At 44.1% G+C, this 12,500-nt stretch overlaps 16 non-coding genes and 13 pseudogenes across 16 annotated transcripts; all 29 read right to left on the bottom strand.

Annotated features, from left to right (window-relative positions):
• The window catches only part of LOC132964946 (5S ribosomal RNA), a 109-nt pseudogene extending 61 nt beyond the window's left edge, over nucleotides 1-48 (bottom strand).
• A 122-nt stretch (nucleotides 49-170) lies between these two features.
• LOC132965271 (5S ribosomal RNA) lies at nucleotides 171-289 on the bottom strand. Its single transcript, XR_009669898.1, has one exon. It is a non-coding gene; the product is annotated as a 5S ribosomal RNA (ribosomal RNA).
• A 121-nt stretch (nucleotides 290-410) lies between these two features.
• On the bottom strand, nucleotides 411-519 carry LOC132964995 (5S ribosomal RNA; annotated as a pseudogene).
• A 122-nt stretch (nucleotides 520-641) lies between these two features.
• On the bottom strand, nucleotides 642-760 carry LOC132965143 (5S ribosomal RNA). The gene has a single exon (XR_009669777.1). It is a non-coding gene; the product is annotated as a 5S ribosomal RNA (ribosomal RNA).
• Nucleotides 761-881: 121 nt separating this feature from the next.
• LOC132965494 (5S ribosomal RNA) lies at nucleotides 882-990 on the bottom strand (annotated as a pseudogene).
• A 122-nt stretch (nucleotides 991-1,112) lies between these two features.
• Nucleotides 1,113-1,221, bottom strand: LOC132965401 (5S ribosomal RNA; annotated as a pseudogene).
• Nucleotides 1,222-1,345: 124 nt separating this feature from the next.
• LOC132965389 (5S ribosomal RNA) lies at nucleotides 1,346-1,464 on the bottom strand. The gene has a single exon (XR_009670009.1). It is a non-coding gene; the product is annotated as a 5S ribosomal RNA (ribosomal RNA).
• A 122-nt stretch (nucleotides 1,465-1,586) lies between these two features.
• LOC132965331 (5S ribosomal RNA) lies at nucleotides 1,587-1,705 on the bottom strand. The gene has a single exon (XR_009669955.1). It is a non-coding gene; the product is annotated as a 5S ribosomal RNA (ribosomal RNA).
• A 122-nt stretch (nucleotides 1,706-1,827) lies between these two features.
• LOC132965311 (5S ribosomal RNA) lies at nucleotides 1,828-1,946 on the bottom strand. Its single transcript, XR_009669936.1, has one exon. It is a non-coding gene; the product is annotated as a 5S ribosomal RNA (ribosomal RNA).
• A 121-nt stretch (nucleotides 1,947-2,067) lies between these two features.
• LOC132964934 (5S ribosomal RNA) lies at nucleotides 2,068-2,176 on the bottom strand (annotated as a pseudogene).
• A 122-nt stretch (nucleotides 2,177-2,298) lies between these two features.
• LOC132965310 (5S ribosomal RNA) lies at nucleotides 2,299-2,417 on the bottom strand. Its single transcript, XR_009669935.1, has one exon. It is a non-coding gene; the product is annotated as a 5S ribosomal RNA (ribosomal RNA).
• Nucleotides 2,418-2,538: 121 nt separating this feature from the next.
• On the bottom strand, nucleotides 2,539-2,657 carry LOC132965482 (5S ribosomal RNA; annotated as a pseudogene).
• A 122-nt stretch (nucleotides 2,658-2,779) lies between these two features.
• Nucleotides 2,780-2,898, bottom strand: LOC132965135 (5S ribosomal RNA). Its single transcript, XR_009669769.1, has one exon. It is a non-coding gene; the product is annotated as a 5S ribosomal RNA (ribosomal RNA).
• Nucleotides 2,899-8,207: 5,309 nt separating this feature from the next.
• Nucleotides 8,208-8,326, bottom strand: LOC132965444 (5S ribosomal RNA). Its single transcript, XR_009670043.1, has one exon. It is a non-coding gene; the product is annotated as a 5S ribosomal RNA (ribosomal RNA).
• Nucleotides 8,327-8,680: 354 nt separating this feature from the next.
• On the bottom strand, nucleotides 8,681-8,789 carry LOC132965045 (5S ribosomal RNA; annotated as a pseudogene).
• A 121-nt stretch (nucleotides 8,790-8,910) lies between these two features.
• Nucleotides 8,911-9,019, bottom strand: LOC132964893 (5S ribosomal RNA; annotated as a pseudogene).
• Nucleotides 9,020-9,142: 123 nt separating this feature from the next.
• On the bottom strand, nucleotides 9,143-9,251 carry LOC132964974 (5S ribosomal RNA; annotated as a pseudogene).
• Nucleotides 9,252-9,372: 121 nt separating this feature from the next.
• On the bottom strand, nucleotides 9,373-9,481 carry LOC132965534 (5S ribosomal RNA; annotated as a pseudogene).
• Nucleotides 9,482-9,601: 120 nt separating this feature from the next.
• Nucleotides 9,602-9,720, bottom strand: LOC132965360 (5S ribosomal RNA). Its single transcript, XR_009669982.1, has one exon. It is a non-coding gene; the product is annotated as a 5S ribosomal RNA (ribosomal RNA).
• A 121-nt stretch (nucleotides 9,721-9,841) lies between these two features.
• Nucleotides 9,842-9,960, bottom strand: LOC132965276 (5S ribosomal RNA). The gene has a single exon (XR_009669902.1). It is a non-coding gene; the product is annotated as a 5S ribosomal RNA (ribosomal RNA).
• Nucleotides 9,961-10,082: 122 nt separating this feature from the next.
• Nucleotides 10,083-10,191, bottom strand: LOC132965537 (5S ribosomal RNA; annotated as a pseudogene).
• A 121-nt stretch (nucleotides 10,192-10,312) lies between these two features.
• LOC132965081 (5S ribosomal RNA) lies at nucleotides 10,313-10,431 on the bottom strand. The gene has a single exon (XR_009669717.1). It is a non-coding gene; the product is annotated as a 5S ribosomal RNA (ribosomal RNA).
• Nucleotides 10,432-10,553: 122 nt separating this feature from the next.
• Nucleotides 10,554-10,672, bottom strand: LOC132964760 (5S ribosomal RNA). Its single transcript, XR_009669664.1, has one exon. It is a non-coding gene; the product is annotated as a 5S ribosomal RNA (ribosomal RNA).
• Nucleotides 10,673-10,794: 122 nt separating this feature from the next.
• On the bottom strand, nucleotides 10,795-10,913 carry LOC132965261 (5S ribosomal RNA). Its single transcript, XR_009669888.1, has one exon. It is a non-coding gene; the product is annotated as a 5S ribosomal RNA (ribosomal RNA).
• A 354-nt stretch (nucleotides 10,914-11,267) lies between these two features.
• On the bottom strand, nucleotides 11,268-11,386 carry LOC132965263 (5S ribosomal RNA). The gene has a single exon (XR_009669890.1). It is a non-coding gene; the product is annotated as a 5S ribosomal RNA (ribosomal RNA).
• Nucleotides 11,387-11,507: 121 nt separating this feature from the next.
• Nucleotides 11,508-11,626, bottom strand: LOC132965133 (5S ribosomal RNA). Its single transcript, XR_009669767.1, has one exon. It is a non-coding gene; the product is annotated as a 5S ribosomal RNA (ribosomal RNA).
• Nucleotides 11,627-11,747: 121 nt separating this feature from the next.
• LOC132964994 (5S ribosomal RNA) lies at nucleotides 11,748-11,856 on the bottom strand (annotated as a pseudogene).
• A 122-nt stretch (nucleotides 11,857-11,978) lies between these two features.
• On the bottom strand, nucleotides 11,979-12,097 carry LOC132964703 (5S ribosomal RNA). The gene has a single exon (XR_009669658.1). It is a non-coding gene; the product is annotated as a 5S ribosomal RNA (ribosomal RNA).
• Nucleotides 12,098-12,219: 122 nt separating this feature from the next.
• Nucleotides 12,220-12,328, bottom strand: LOC132964755 (5S ribosomal RNA; annotated as a pseudogene).
• Nucleotides 12,329-12,500: the final 172 nt, after the last annotated feature.

Raw genomic sequence — 12,500 nt, 5'->3', positions numbered from 1 at the left:
TGCTTAGCTTCCAAGATCGGACGAGTTCAGGGTGGTTTGGCCGTAAGCCATTATTGTGTGCAGAAAGGGGCCTTTTAAAGATGTCATGCCCTTGATTCTGGCTGAATTATTGGACATGTGAATATGTCTCTATATGATAAAAAAAAACATATGATCAAAAAAATTAAAAAAGCTTACAGCACCTGGTATTCCTAGGCGGTCTCCCATCCAAGTATTAACCAGGCCCGACCCTGCTTAGCTTCCGAGATCGGACGAGATCAGGCGTGTTCAGGGTGGTATGGCCATAAGCCATTATTGTGTGCAGAGAGGGGCCTTTTAAAGATGTCATGCCCTTGATTCTGGCTGAATTTTTGGACATGTGAATATGTCTCTCTATGATAAAAAAAAACATATGATCAAAAAATTGAAAAAGCTTACAGCACCTGGTATTCCTAGGCGGTCTCCCATCCAAGTATTAACCAGGCCCGACCCTGCTTTGCTTCTGAGATCGGGCGTGTTCAGGGTGGTATGGACGTAAGGCATTATTGTGTGCAGAAAGGGGCCTTTTAAAGATATCATGCCCTTGATTCTGGCTGAATTTTTGGACATGTGAATATGTCTCTATATGATAAAAAAAAAACATATGATCAAAAAAATTAAAAAGCTTACAGCACCTGGTATTCCCAGGCGGTCTCCCATCCAAGTACTAACCAGGCCCGACCCTGCTTAGCTTCCGAGATCTGACGAGATCAGGCGTGTTCAGGGTGGTTTGGCCGTAAGCCATTATTGTGTGCAGACAGGGGCCTTTTAAAGATGTCATGCCCTTGATTCTGGCTGAATTTTTGGACATGTGAATATGTCTCTATATGATAAAAAAAAACACATGATCAAAAAAATGAAAAAGCTTACAGCACCTGGTATTCCCAGGCGGTCTCCCATTCAAGTACTAACCAGGCCCGACCCTGCTTAGCTTCCGAGATCGGGCGTGTTCAGGGTGGTATGGCCGTAAGTCATTATTGTGTGCAGTAAGGGGCCTTTTAAATATGTCATGCCCTTGATTCTGGCTGAATTTCTGGACATGTGAATATGTCTCTATATGATAAAAAAAAAACATATGATCAAAAAAATGAAAAAGCTTACAGCACCTGGTATTCCCAGGCGGTCTCCCATCCAAGTACTAACCAGGCCCGACCCTGCTTAGCTTCCGAGATCGGGCGTGTTCAGGGTGGTATGGCCGTAAGCCATTATTGTGTGCAGAAAGGGGCCTCTTAAAGATGTCATGCCCTTGATTCTGGCTGAATTTTTGGACATGTGAATATGTCTCTCTATGATTAAAAAAAAAAACATATGATCAAAAAAATGAAAAACCTTACAGCACCTGGTATTCCCAGGCGGTCTCCCATCCAAGTACTAACCAGACACGACCCTGCTTAGCTTCCGAGATCTGACGAGATCGGGCGTGTTAAGGGTGGTATGGCTGTAAGCCATTATTGTGTGCAGAAAGGGGCCTTTTAAAGATGTCATGCCCTTGATTCTGGCTGAATTTTTGGACATGTGAATATGTCTCTATATGATAAAAAAAAACATATGATCAAACAAAATGAAAAAGCTTACAGCACCTGGTATTCCCAGGCGGTCTCCCATCCAAGTACTAACCAGGCCCGACCCTGCTTAGCTTCCGAGATCGGACGAGATCGGACGAGTTCAGGGTGGTATTGCCTTAAGCCATTATTGTGTGCAGAAAGGGGCCTTTTAAAGATGTCATTCCCTTGATTCTGGCTGAATTTTTGGACATGTGAATATGTCTCCATATGATAAAAAATAAAAATATGATCAAAAAAATGAAAAAGCTTACAGCACCTGGTATTCCCAGGCGGTCTCCCATCCAAATACTAACCAGGCACGACCCTGCTTAGCTTCCAAGATCGGACGAGATCGGGCGTGTTCAGGGTGGTATGGCCGTAAGCCATTATTGTGTGCAGACAGGGGCCTTTTAAAGATGTCATGCCCTTGATTCTGGCTGAATTTTTGGACATGTGAATATGTCTCTATATGATAAAAAAAAACATATGATCAAAAAAATGAAAAAGCTTACAGCACCTGGTATTCCCAGGCGGTCTCCCATCCAAGTACTAACCAGACCCGACACTGCTTAGCTTCCGAGATCGGACGAGTTCAGGGTGGTATGGCCTTAAGCCATTATTGTGTGCAGAAAGGGGCCTTTTAAAGATGTCATTCCCTTGATTCTGGCTGAATTTTTGGACATGTGAATATGTCTCCATATGATAAAAAATAAAAATATGATCAAAAAAATGAAAAAGCTTACAGCACCTGGTATTCCCAGGCGGTCTCCCATCCAAATACTAACCAGGCACGACCCTGCTTAGCTTCCAAGATCGGACGAGATCGGGCGTGTTCAGGGTGGTATGGCCGTAAGCCATTATTGTGTGCAGACAGGGGCCTTTTAAAGATGTCATGCCCTTGATTCTGGCTGAATTTTTGGACATGTGAATATGTCTCTATATGATAAAAAAAAACATATGATCAAAAAAATGAAAAAGCTTACAGCGTCTGGTATTCCCAGGCGGTCTCCCATCCAAGTACTAACCAGGCACGACCCTACTTAGTTTCCGAGATCGGACGAGATCGGGCGTGTTAAGGGTGGTATGGCCGTAAGCTGTTATTGCGTGCAGAAAGGGGCCTTTTAAAGATGTCATGCCCTTGTATCTGGCTGAATTTTTGGACATGTGAATATGTCTCTATATGATAAAAAAAAAACATATGATCAAAAAAATGAAAAAGCTTACAGCACCTGGTATTCCCAGGCGGTCTCCCATCCAAGTACTAACCAGGCCCTACCCTGCTTAGCTTCCGAGATCGGACGAGATCGGGCGTGTTCAGGGTGGTATGGCCGTAAGCCATTATTGTATGCAGAAAGGGGCCTTTTAAAGATGTCATGCCCTTGATTCTGGCTGAATCTTTGGACATGTGAATATGTCTCTATATGATAAAAAAAAAACATATGATCAAAAAAATGAAAAAACTTACAGCATCTGGTATTCCCAGGCGGTCTCCCATTCAAGTACTAACCAGGCCCGACCGAGCCGAGCAGCACCTGAGCAGAGCAGCGAGCAGCACCTGAGCAGAGCAGCGAGCAGCACCTGAGCAGAGCAGCGTACTACGGTGAGCGTATTGCATAATTGCTTGTTCTGTTCTCCTCTGCACTGTGTTACTGTGTACCTACTCTTAGTTTAGCCTAGCAGTTAGCTTTACAATGGCTTCTTTTTCTGTCTCTCCCTCTCCTGCTCTCTCCTGCTCTACGTGTCAGATGTTAAGTTATTCCTCGTCCTCCTTTAGTGATAATGATACTTGTAAGAAATGTAGTTTATTTTTAGCTTTGGAGGCGAGGGTGTCTGAGTTAGAGAGACGGCTCCGCACCATTGAGTCGGAGTCATCGTATGCAGCAGTAGTTAGCCAGCCACCTGTAGCAGGTGCGGGCCGACATAGCTTGGCTTCCCCCCCGGTAACTCCCGAGCAGCCGGGAGGCAGTGGCTGGGTTACTGTCCGAGGGAAGCATAGTCGAAAATCGAAGCACACGGTTCCCCACCAACCACTTCACGTTTCAAACAAATTTTCCCCACTCAGCGACACACCCGCTGAGAATAAAACTCTGATTATTGGAGACTCCATAGTCCGAAACGTGAAGCTAGCGAAGTCAGCGGGCATAGTTAGGTGTATACCCGGGGCCAGAGCGGGCGACATCGCATCTCATTTAAAGTTGCTGACAAAGACTAAAGGTAGATTTGATACAATCGTAATTCATGTCGGCACAAATGACTCCCGACTACGCCAGTCGGAAGTCACTAAGGTTAATGTGGAGTCGGTGTGTACTTTTGCTAAGACGATGTCGGACTCCGTAGTGTTCTCTGGACCCCTCCCAAATCAGACCAGTGATGACATGTATAGCCGCATGTCATCACTCAACCGCTGGCTGTCGAGGTGGTGTCCAGCACACGATGTGGGCTTCATAGATAACTGGCAGTCTTTTTGGGGAAAACCTGGTCTGCTAGCTAGAGACGGCATCCATCCCACTTTGGACGGTGCAGCTCTATTATCTAGAAACATAGCAGAGGTTATTAGTCCAAAACCCTGACAACAACTCAGAGTTCAGACCCGGAGGCAGAGCTGCAGTCTTACACACTTCTCTGCGCCTCCCTTAGATCTGTCTCCCAGTCACTATAGCTGTAATTCTGAATCGAACTGTAGTTATACTATAGGTACTGTGTCTGTCCCCCGGCCCAAACGCGTTTTTATAAGTCATCCAAACGGCGTGAATCATCAGAATCTGATTAGAATCAAAACTACGAATACGATTTTGCTACAAGATCGAAGGATTCACTGCGGACTTTTGAACATTAGGTCCTTAGCATCCAAGTCTCTTTTAGTGAATGATCTGATATCAGATCAGCACATTGATTTACTTTTTTTGACTGAAACCTGGCTGTGTCGAGATGAATATGTTAGTTTGAATGAATCCACTCCTCCCAGTCATTTTAATACTCATATACCTCGAGACACCGGACGAGGTGGTGGAGTAGCAGCTATTTTTAATTCCAGTCTTTTAGTTAACCCTCGACCAAAGCTGAATTTTTCTTCTTTTGAAAGCCTTGTTCTTAGTCTTCCACATCCAGTCTCAAGAACCTTTCAGCCAGTTCTAGTTGCTGTAGTTTACCGCCCTCCTGGCCCATATTCTGAGTTTTTATCTGAGTTTGCAGAATTTTTATCAGACTTAGTCCTTAGCAGTGATAGAATAATTGTTGTAGGTGACTTCAATATCCATGTGGATGTTGAAAATGATAGCCTGAGCACAGCTTTCATGTCACTATTAGACTCTATTGGTTTCACCCAGGGTGTAAACGAACCTACTCATCATTTTAACCACACCCTGGATCTTGTTTTAGCTTATGGAATTGAAATCCATAACCTTACAGTTTTCCTAGAAAATCCTCTGCTATCAGACCATTTTTTTATTACATTTGATTTTGTCCTACTAGAATTACCTCTGCCTGGAAGAGGTGTGCTTTCTAGAAGTTTGTCGGATAGTGCTGTGGCTAGATTTAAGGAAGCTATTTCAGCTGTTTTTGATTCAGTACCGTGTTTCAACCCAGTTGGAAACTCTTACGATAGCTTTAGTCCCTCTCAGCTAGATCAGTTTGTTGATAGTGCAGTGGATTCGCTGAGAGTTACTCTGGATTCGATTGCTCCCCTGAAACAGAAGGTTGTCAAGCGGCGGAGAGTGGCTCCATGGTTCAACTCAGAAACCCGTACTCTGAAACAATCATCACGGAATTTTGAAAGAATATGGCGTTCGACCAAAACGGTAGAATCTCGTTTTTTCTGGCAGGATAGTCATAGAAGATATATGAAGGCTCTACGTCACGCCCGAGCTGCCTACTACTCCTCTCTAATCGAGGAAAACAAAGGCAATCCTAGATACCTTTTCAGCACTGTAGCCAGGCTGACAGAGAGTCATGGCTCCATTGAGCCTTGTATTCCTCTAGCCCTCAGCAGTAATGATTTCCTTAGCTTTTTCAACAACAAAGTTCTAGACATCAGAGACAAAATTGGTAACCTCCTGCCCTTACCTGGTGCAGATACGTCTGTTGCGGCAGAGACAGTTCCAGGACCAGATATTAGTCTCGACTGTTTTTCTCCAATCGACCTTTCAGAGCTACATTCCATTTTTTCTGCATCGAAACCGTCAACCTGTATTTTGGACCCAATCCCAACCAAGCTGTTTAAGGAAGTCTTTCCCTTAGTTAGCAACTCCATATTAGATATGATCAATATGTCTTTACTGGCAGGCTATGTACCACAGACATTTAAAGTAGCGGTAATCAAACCTCTACTTAAAAAGCCTACTCTGGACTCAGGAACTCTGGCTAACTACAGACCTATATCCAACCTTCCTTTTATCTCGAAGATCCTGGAGAAGGTGGTAGCTAAACAGCTGTGTGACTTTCTCCATGACAACAGTTTATTTGAAGAGTTCCAGTCAGGATTTAGAGTCCACCATAGCACTGAGACTGCACTAGTTAGAGTTACAAACGATCTACTTCTAGCCTCAGACAGGGGACTTCTGTCTGTGCTCGTCTTGTTAGATCTTAGTGCTGCTTTTGACACCATTGACCATCGGATCCTGTTGTACAGACTGGAGCATTTGCTTGGAATTACAGGGACTGCTTTAAGTTGGTTTGAATCCTACTTATCAGACCGATCTCAGTTTGTACATGTTAATGATGAGTCCTCTATGCACACTAAAGTTTGCCATGGAGTCCCACAAGGTTCAGTGCTTGGACCAATTCTTTTTACATTATATATGCTTCCTCTGGGAAATATTATGAGGAAACACTCCATACAGTTTCATTGTTATGCAGATGATACTCAGCTTTATGTATCAATGAAGCCCGATGGTACCAGTCAGTTATGTCAGCTAGAAACATGCCTTAAGGACGTTAGGACCTGGATGACCAGAAATGTTTTGCTACTTAACTCAGACAAGACTGAAGTTATTGTGCTAGGCCCTAAGAACCTCAGAGAGACTTTTTCTAGTGATGTGACTGTCCTTGATGACATCAGCCTGGCATCTAGCACCACTGTTAGGAATCTAGGAGTTATTTTTGATCAAGATATGTCTTTTAGCTCTCACATCAGTCAAGTTTCAAGAACAGCCTACTTTCACCTTCGTAATATATCCAAGATCAGGAATATCCTGTCGCAAAGTGATGCAGAAAAACTAGTTCATGCATTTGTTACCTCCAGACTGGATTATTGTAACTCTCTTTTGTCAGGGTGCTCTGGCAAATCTCTAAAGACTCTTCAACGGGTCCAGAATGCTGCAGCTCGTGTACTGACCAGAACCAGGAAATGGGACCACATTACTCCTGTCCTGGCTTCTCTGCACTGGCTCCCTATACAGTCTAGAATAGAATTCAAGATCCTTCTTCTCACCTACAAAGCTCTAAATGGCCAGGCACCATCTTATCTTAAGGAGCTACTAGTGCCGTACTGTCCCTTGAGAGCGTTGCGGTCCCGGAGTGCAGGCCTGCTGGTGGTACCTACAGTCTCCAAGTGTACTATGGGGGGTAAAGCCTTCAGTTATCGGGCTCCTCTCCTCTGGAACCGCCTTCCAGCCGGGGTCCGGGAGGCAGACACAGTCTGTATTTTTAAGATTAGACTTAAAACTTTCCTTTTTGATAAATCTTATAGTTAGGGCTGGTGCTGGTGTAGACCAGCTCTTAGTTATGCTGCTATAGGCTTAGACTACCGGGGGAACTGGCACCTTGAGCTCCTCTCTCTCTCTCTCTCTCTCTCTCTCTCTCTCTATGCATATACAGTACATCATATTACTGCATGTATCTATCTATATATCTCAGTCACTAACCACCTACTTTCCTGGGATCTCTTGAGCTCCCCTAGGCTCCTCAAGATCATCGGTTGACGGCTTGCCAGAACAACCCCCACCCCACCACTACCCCCTCCCCACCGGATCGTGGGTTGGCGGCCTGCCAGAACAACCCCCCACACCCCCTCCCCTCCCCACCGGATTGCTGATGGACGGTCTACCTCCCCCCACCCCCTTGCTCTCTATCCCTCTTCCTGCATCTTATCCCATCTCTCCCCCTATCCCTTTCCAAGCCCGGCGCAGTCTAGGCCTGTGAAGACTGTTTCGTCATGAGCCGGGGATCCGGCCGAAGATTTCTGCCTTTTAATAAGGCAGTTTTTTCTTACCACTGTAACTTTTGCTGCTTTGCTAAAGTGCTCATGATGGATAGGCCGGATCTTTGTAACATAGCAATAAGTAAGGTCCTTTACCTGCTTTTTGTAACATAACAATGAGTGAGGTCTTTTACCTGCTCTTTTGTAATGTTAACAGACAATGAGTAAGGTATTTTACCTGCTTCTTGTAAAGTGTCTCGAGATAACACTTGTTATGAGTTGACGCTATACAAATTAAAGTTGATTGATTGATTGATAAAAGTTGACCCTGCTTAGCTTCCGAGATGGGACGAGATCGGGCGTGTTAAGGGTGGTATGGCCGTAAGCCATTATTGTGTGCAGACAGGGGCCTTTTAAAGATGTTATGCCCTTGATTCTGGCTGAATTTTTGGACATGTGAATATGTCTCTATATGATAAAAAAAAAACATATGATCAAAAAAATGAAAAAGCTTACAGCACCTGGTATTCCCAGGCGGTCTCCCATCCAAGTACTAACCAGGCCCTACCCTGCTTAGCTTCCGAGATCGGACGAGATCAGGCGTGTTCAGGGTGGTATGGCCGTAAGCTGTTATTGTGTACAGACAGGGGCCTTTTAAAGATCTCATGCCCTTGATTCTGGCTGAATTTTTGGACATGTGAATATGTCTCTATATGATAAAAAAAGAACATATGATCAAAAAAAATGAAAAAGCTTACAGCACCTGGTATTCCCAGGCGGTCTCCCATCCAAGTACTAACCAGGCCAGACGCTGCTTAGCTTCCGAGATCGGACAAGTTCAGGGTGGTATGTCCTTAAGCCATTATTGTGTGCAGAAAGGGGCCTTTTAAAGATGTCATGCCCTTGATTCTGGCTGAATTTTTGGACATGTGAATATGTCTCTATATGATAAAAAAAAAACATATGATCAAAAAAATGAAAAAGCTTTCAGCACCTGGTATTCCCAGGCAGTCTCCCATCCAACTAGTAACCAGGCCCGACCCTGCTTAGCTTCCAAGATTGGATGAGTTCAGGGTTGTATGGCCGTAAGCCATTATTGTGTGCAGAAAGGGGCCTTTTAAAGATGTCATGCCCTTGATTCTGGCTGAATTTTAGGACATGTGAATATGTCTCTATATGATAAAAAAAAACATATGATCAAAAAAATGAAAAAGTTTACAGCACCTGGTATTCCCAGGCGGTCTCCCATTCAAGTACTAACCAGGCCCCACCCTGCTTAGCTTCCAAGATCGGACGAGTTCAGGGTGGTATGGCCATAAGCCATTATTGTGTGCAGAAAGGGGCCTTTTAAAGATGTCATGCTCTTGATTCTGGCTGAATTTTTGGACATGTGAATATGTCTCTATATGATAAAAAAAAAAACATATGATCAAAAAAATGAAGAAGCTTACAGCACCTGGTATTCCCAGGCTGTCTCCCATCCAAGTACTAACCTGGCCCGACCCTGCTTACCTTCTGAGATCGGACGAGTTCAGGGTTGTATGGCCGTAAGCCATTATTGTGTGCAGAAAGGGGCCTTTTAAAGATGTCATGCCCTTGATTCTGGCTGAATTTTTGGACATGTGAATATGTCTCTATATGATAAAAAAAAACATATGATCAAAAAAATGAAAAAGCTTACAGCACCTGGTATTCCCAGGCGGTCTCCCATCTAAGTACTAACCAGGCCCGACCCTGCTTAGCTTCCGAGATCGGACGAGTGCAGGGTGGTATGGCCGTAAGCCATTATTGTGTTCAGAAATGGGCCTTAAAGATGTCATGCCCTTGATTCTGGCTGAATTTTTGGACATGTGAATATGTCTCTATATGATAAAAAAAAAACATATGATCAAAAAAATGAAAAAGCTTACAGCACCTGGTATTCCCAGGCGGTCTCCCATCCAAGTACTGACCAGGCCCGACCTTGCTTAGTTTCCGAGATCGGACAAGATCGGGCGTGTTCAGGGTGGTATGGCCGTAAGCCATTATTGTGTGCAGACAGGGGCCTTTTAAAGATGTCATGCCCTTGATTCTGGCTGAATTTTTGGACATGTGAATATGTCTCTATATGATAAAAAAAAACATATCATCAAAAAAATGAAAAAGCTTACATCACCTGGTATTCCCAGGCGGTCTCCCATCCAAGTACTAACCAGGCCCGACCCTGCTTAGCTTCCGAGATCGGACGAGATCGGGCATGTTCAGGGTGGTATGGCCATAAGTCATTATTGTGTGCAGAAAGGGGCCTTTTAAAGATGTCATGCCCTTGATTCTGGCTGAATTTTTGGACATGTGAATATGTCTCTATATGAAAAAAAAAAAACATATGATCAAAAAAATGAAAAAGCTTACAGCACCTGGTATTCCCAGGCGGTCTCCCATCCAAGTACTAACCAGGCCTGACCTTGCTTAGCTTCCGAGATCGGGCGTGTTCAGGGTGGTATGGCCGTAAGCCATTATTGTGTGCAGACAGGGGCCTTTTAAAAATGTCATGCCCTTGATTCTGGCTGAATTTTTGGACATGTGAATATGTCTCTATATGATAAAAAAAACATATGATCAAAAAAAATGAAAAAGCTTACAGCACCTGGTATTCCCAGGCGGTCTCCCATCCAAGTACTAACCAGGCCCGACCCTGCTTAGCTTCCGAGATCTGACGAGATCAGGCGTGTTCAGGGTGGTATGGCCATAAGCCATTATTGTGTGCAGAGAGGGGCCTTTTAAAGATGTCATGCCCTTGATTCTGGCTGAATTTTTGGACATGTGAATATGTCTCTATATGATAAAAAAAAACATATGATCAAACAAAATGAAAAAGCTTACAGCACCTGGTATTCCCAGGCGGTCTCCCATCCAAGTACTAACCAGGCCCGACCCTGCTTAGCTTCCGAGATCGGACGAGATCGGGCGTGTTCAGGGTGGTATGGCCGTAAGCCATTATTGTGTGCAGAAAGGGGCCTTTTAAAGATGTCATGCCCTTGATTCTGGCTGAATTTTTGGACATGTGAATATGTCTCTATATGTTAAAAAAAAACATATGATTAAACAAAATGAAAAAGCTTACAGCACCTGGTATTCCCAGGCGGTCTCCCATCCAAGTACTAACCAGGCCCGACCCTGCTTAGCTTCTGAGATCGGACGAGATCGGGCGTGTTCAGGGTGGTATGGCCGCAAGGCATTATTGTGTGCAGAAAGGGGCCTTTTAAAGATGTCATGCCCTTGATTCTGGCTGAATTTTTGGACATGTGAATATGTCTCTATATGATAAAAAAAGAACATATGATCAAAAAAAATGAAAAAGCTTAAAGCATCTGGTATTCCCAGGCGGTCTCCCATCCAAGTACTAACCAGGCCAGACGCTGCTTAGCTTCCGAGATCGGACAAGTTCAGGGTGGTATGTCCGTAAGCCATTATTGTGTGCAGAAAGAGGCTTTTTAAAGATGTCATGCCCTTGATTCTGGCTGAATTTTTGGACATGTGAATATGTCTCTATATGATAAAAAAAAAACATATGATCAAAAAAATGAAAAAACTTACAGCACCTGGTATTCCCAGGCGGTCTCGCATCCAAGTACTAACCAGGCCCTACCCTGCTTAGCTTCCGAGATCGGACGAGATCAGGCGTGTTCAGGGTGGTATGGCCGTAAGCCATTATTGTGTGCAGACAGGGGCCTTTTAAAGATGTCATGCCCTTTATTCTGGCTGAATTTTTGGACATGTGAATATGTCTCTCTATGATAAAAAAAAACATATGATCAAAAAAATGAAAACGCTTACAGCACCTGGTATTCCCAGGCGGTCTCCCATCCAAGTACTAACCAGGCCCGACCCTGCTTAGCTTCCGAGATCGGACGAGATCAGGCGTGTTCAGGGTGGTATGGCCATAAGCCATTATTGTGTGCAGAGAGGGGCCTTTTAAAGATGTCATGCCCTTGATTCTGGCTGAATTTTTGGACATGTGAATATGTCTCTCTATGATAAAAAAAAACATATGATCAAAAAATTGAAAAAGCTTACAGCACCTGGTATTCCTAGGCGGTCTCCCATCCAAGTATTAACCAGGCCCGACCCTGCTTTGCTTCTGAGATCGGGCGTGTTCAGGGTGGTATGGACGTAAGGCATTATTGTGTGCAGAAAGGGGCCTTTTAAAGATATCATGCCCTTGATTCTGGCTGAATTTTTGGACATGTGAATATGTCTCTCTATGATAAAAAAAAAACATATGATCAAAAAAATGAGAAAGCTTACAGCACCTGGTATTCCCAGGCGGTCTCCCATCCAAGTACTACCCAGGCCCGACCCTGCTTAGCTTCCGAGATCGGACGAGATCGGGCGTGTTCAGGGTGGTATGGCCGTAAGCCATTATTGTGTGCAGAAAGGGGCCTTTTAAAGATATCATGCCCTTGATTCTGGCTGTATTTTTGGACTTGTGAATATGTCTCTATATGATAAAAAAAAAACATATGATCAAAAAAATGAAAAAGCTTACAGCACCTGGTATTCCTAGGTGGTCTCCCATCCAAGTACTAACCAGGCCCTACCCTGCTTAGCTTCCGAGATCTGAAGAGTTCAGGGTGGTATGGCCGTAAGCCATTATTGTGTGCAGAAAGGGGCCTTTTAAAGATGTCATGCCCTTGATTCTGGATGAATTTTTGGACATGTGAATATGTCTCTATATGATAAAAAAAAACATATGATCCAAAAAATGAAAAAGCTTACAGCACCTGGTATTCCCAGGCGGTCTCCCATCCAAGTACTAATCA

The sequence above is a fragment of the Labrus mixtus genome, unplaced genomic scaffold (assembly GCF_963584025.1).
Source record: "Labrus mixtus unplaced genomic scaffold, fLabMix1.1 SCAFFOLD_72, whole genome shotgun sequence".
NCBI classification, from domain to species: Eukaryota; Metazoa; Chordata; class Actinopteri; order Labriformes; family Labridae; genus Labrus; species Labrus mixtus.
The sequence above is the reverse complement of the archived record's forward strand: the minus strand, read 5'-3'. Positions and strand labels throughout refer to the sequence as shown.